We start from the raw sequence: 4,337 nt of genomic DNA, 5'->3' as shown, positions 1-4,337 counted from the left end.
ATAATTTCGATTATTGCTTTGACTATTTTTTTTGGGTGTTTTTCCTTACCATTTACATTACTATTAAACTCAAATTTCCTTATACATAGTTTCCTAAGAAGATTGATATCTACTTTAACTTATCTACCAAGTAGAAGGTTAAAACATTCTTTGTTCAAACCTTACATAGATTTCTTAGATTATTGTGTTATTTACTCTCTCACATGTCATATTTTCATTATAATTTGTACATTAGCACTTTCAAGTGTAGATACAATATAGTGCACTAGTTTCCATCACCTTGTTAGTCACAAGTAGCTAGGTGTCCTTGTCACTGTGTCAGGTATCCTTCATGTCAGGTTGGATTTTGGGGAAGTGTAAAAGTTTCATGATTGGCTAGAAAAGTGATTCGACAATGATCTCAGACATGATGTGGTCAAGGGAGATAGATGTCTAAAGCTCATGTCAAAATCATCAATAGCTAAATAATTTATGTATTGTAGTTTTTTTTACCATAACATCTTTCGTGAAATAAATACTTTACATATGCAAATTACCTATCATTTGACATATGTACTTAGGTTTTGTGTCACAATATAATACGATGCATCTATTGTGATGTGTTCAAACAAATTAATTTATTTTGCATGACATTGTGTGTAATTATGTAACTAATATTGTATTTAAAATGGAGGTTCTTACAACTACCCAGATTAATGATCTTTCTAGTAATGTTTGAGTTCTCAGGAATTTGATCTCTTTTCTCGTAGGAGAGTGGAAAAAGGGGGAAAAAAAGTTTCCCGAATTTTTTTTTTTTTTCATAGAGGAAGATAAACTTATAAAGGTAGAAAGGGAAACTAGATTGTAGAGGGGGGTTAGGAGTAGTATTAGATATGTCCAACACAACCTTCAACAAAGATAAAATTTTAGGTTTTCCAAATATTAAGGTACAAGCAAGAAGAAGCTTGATAGAGAAAGACATACTCAAAGAATCAATTTAGAAAGGAGGGATTGGAGAATGAACATCAAGATTAGAGAGGACTATCATACTAAGGTATGAACGAGAAGACAAAGGAACCTTGTTAATAGAGCTCCCAATTTTAAAAATTGATCCAAAATAACTTATATTTATTCTTCATGCATGAGAGACAAATCACTTGTCAAAGAACCTACTATTATTCTCACAAGTAATCCTATCAATAATTGAACCATAAGAAAAAGAGAGCTCATTCTCTTGATATAGTGTGTGGAAGTTCTAAAATTATAAAAAAAAATGTTGATAAAATGCATTTATTGAACAAACTAAAACATAAATGATATAAAAAATACACCGAACTATTTTTCCTCCAACACTTCTTAAATTTTATATTTGTAATTTCCCGCATAACCACAGTACATAACAATCATAAGATTTCTTCACTATAGAATTTTACCTCTTCAAATTTACTAGATGAAAATTTGAGTAAGTGATGGTAACTCTTGCAAGATTGACGATTCGTGGCAACACTTTCAAAGACCAATTTCTGAAAGACCAACATCCGCACTTCGAAGATAAGGTCACTATATGAGGGAGTTCTTTATCAACTTAACCAAGGACGAAACAACTGAAAGCATCGGAATTCTACTATTAATTTTGCAGCTTCGTTTTAAATGTCTTCCTTCCTCTTTCATATTTCGACACTTGTTTTACATTTTAAATTTTATATTGGGCTTTGATATGCCGACATTTCCTTCGCATAGGAGTAGGATACTTTTTACGAGCGTAAAGCATAGTGACTCAAATCAATTTGACCATATATTTTTACGTTTGATACAAGGTGAGCCTTCCTTACATTAAGGAACAATACCACCGAGGCAAGAAAACAACTGCTTCAGTCAAGGACGTGTTAATTGCAATATAGCCCAAGTTCACAAATTCACACTATTTTCTAATTTCGCAGAAGAATGTGTGGAGAAACCTCCAAATGAATGTTTTCTCGGGCGTATACCAGCGACGATCTATTTCTGCGTGTAACACAGATCTGAAACGATGGCAATAATACTCGAGCTGGTTTCATCTCTCTGTTGTTCGAGCTCTAATACTTTGAAGATTGTATGAAAAGTTTGATTAATACACACATACATAGAGAGCAACTGAAGCATCATAGAATAATGATAAATAGTAGATCAAGTAATGTCGAACCAGTCAGTTCCTGTATTTGCATGTCGATATATATTAAGAAAATCAAGAAAACAACTCACAAGAAATTTATGAAAGAACCTGTAAAACTATGTTGTGGATGAAGGGCATTCGTGATTTGAACGTTGCCCTGCAAGATATGTGATTACAGTTCTAAAAGTTGTGGTTTTAATGAGGGCGGCAGTGGCCATGAATTGAAGACTACATTGTGGAAGTCCAGGCGGAGGCAGTGTAAAGAGGCAAGCCCTTCCACCCGAGCTTAAGCAAACCACGCTCCTCAACGAGAGAATACCCAAATCCATCCGACGGGAACATGTTCAACAAGAGCTGCGCCTGGGCAAAGGCGTTTCCTTTCATGGAGATCTGCCTGAACCCGAAGTTGTGCAATTGGGTTCTCCAGTTGCCGAAACTCATCTCCCCAGTCCGAGGAGCGAGAATGTTTTTGATCTCATGAGAAAACAACTGCTGCTCCACCAGATGCCTGTCCGTGTTATCGGGGCCAAAGCAGGCTCCAAGCGAGTCAAACATCGCAGAGTAGTAGTGCAAGGCGTCGACAAAGCGTTCGAGAAAAGGCCCGGTGCGGTTAACATCCTGCTCAACCATGGTTACAACCTTGGGTCTGAGGCGGTGCAGCAGACGGAGAGTGGAGGCGTCGGAGGCGGAGACGTCGTAGAGGGAATGGTGAAGCCAGTGAACGGCCAGGGCGTCGCCGTTTCTCACGCCCAGACAGCCCGGGTCGCATTTCCCGGCGGCCTGGGCAACGGGGAGGAACTCGAAGGGCAGGCGGAGAGTCCGGGCAAAGCTGGAAAGACGTTTTCCGGTGGCCTGCAGAGCATCCATGGAGGTTCCCATCCCGGTGATTCTGACATGCGGGCAGCCGCCGGGGCGGGCAGCGAGGATGTGAAAGAGGGCAGGCCATTGGAGGCCCTGCATTATATCCAAGTCGATAATGTGCACCCTCCGCTCGCCCTCGAATGCCTCCAGGATGGCCTGGTTGGACGTGAAATGCGAGAACTTCACGAACGGGGAGATCCCATTGAACGCCTGAAACGCCCCCAACATGTTGCCGTAATTCACACTCACCACCGCACATCTCTGCGCCTCCTCCGACGAACTCACTACGCCCAAATAGGAACTCACCACTCGGTACGAAATCCCCTCCGCGAAATATGCCGCGACTCGCTCCAGGCAATTTCCGTATGGGGTTGCGAGTTCCACGAGCTGAGGCAGGATCGCGCTTGCTAACTCAATGTTGTTCGCCGAAACGGCCTCTGCGGTCTGTAGCAGCAGGGACAGCAAGTGCAGCCCCTCGTCTTCACCTCTGTCCCTCACATTCACATTCCCCTGCTTCATCACTCTCAAATCATCTGATCCCCTCGGAATGTCCCCCAAATCTCCTCCATGAAACTCCTCAGAGCTCGTGTAGCAAGAGGAAAGAAACCCAGATTCCATGGCGGACGGAATCTGTAATGAATCCATTACAAACCTCTCAGAATCACACCAAACAGAGTCCCCTGCCTCTGCAAGATTGTATTCGTGGCTTTTGGGGACCGAGAAGACAACTGGGCTTTCTAAATTAGACGCCCACATCGGAGGATTAGCACAAGGCGATCCAAACGACAACAATTTATCTGCAGTAGGAGGAGGAGGAGCAATATAGTCCCAGCAAAAGCTTGCTTGTTCGGTCGACCAGGAGCTGGAGCTGGAGCTTGGGGCGTTAATGGTGGCCGGTATTGGTCCCTCCTTCGACTTCGACTTCAATTTCCTGCTACACCCGAAGGAGTCGACTCCAAAATCCGGCGTTTTCGTCATTGTTGGAGAAATCCCAAAAGCCGGAGCCGAGCGACTTTGATCTTGGTATATTTCCGACGATTCCGTGTAACTTGTCATTCTCACGACTTGGGTTTCATATAGAAAAAGAAGAAAGTATTAATCTTTGTCGAGCAAGATCCTAGCGGGCAAAGAAGGGAGAAACGTATTAAACGTTTGGATAATGATTAAATTTGGTACTTCCATTGGTAGGGTAATCAGATTTTCCTAATTATTAATGCGGCACTGCAGTGAGAAAGACACCTTATATTTATGTATTAATTGAGGAGAAAATGGGGGTGGCTAATCTTTGGCCTTGATGCAGGACAGACGCAACCACCATGGGCGTCTAAGTTGACGTGGAACGCTT

At 41.9% G+C, this 4,337-nt stretch overlaps 1 pseudogene across 1 annotated transcript; it reads right to left on the bottom strand.

The window, feature by feature from the left end:
- Positions 1–2,166: 2,166 nt before the first annotated feature.
- On the bottom strand, positions 2,167–4,032 carry LOC149573263 (scarecrow-like protein 23 pseudogene; annotated as a pseudogene). Its single transcript, XR_016359650.1, has one exon. The product of XR_016359650.1 is annotated as a scarecrow-like protein 23 pseudogene (transcript).
- Positions 4,033–4,337: the final 305 nt, after the last annotated feature.

The sequence above is a fragment of the Cupressus sempervirens genome, chromosome 2, assembly GCF_028749045.1.
Source record: "Cupressus sempervirens isolate cs-2001-9-10 chromosome 2, ASM2874904v1, whole genome shotgun sequence".
Classification (NCBI taxonomy): Eukaryota; Viridiplantae; Streptophyta; class Pinopsida; order Cupressales; family Cupressaceae; genus Cupressus; species Cupressus sempervirens.
Note: the sequence above shows the minus strand (reverse complement) of the source record. Positions and strands in the feature narration are given on the sequence as shown.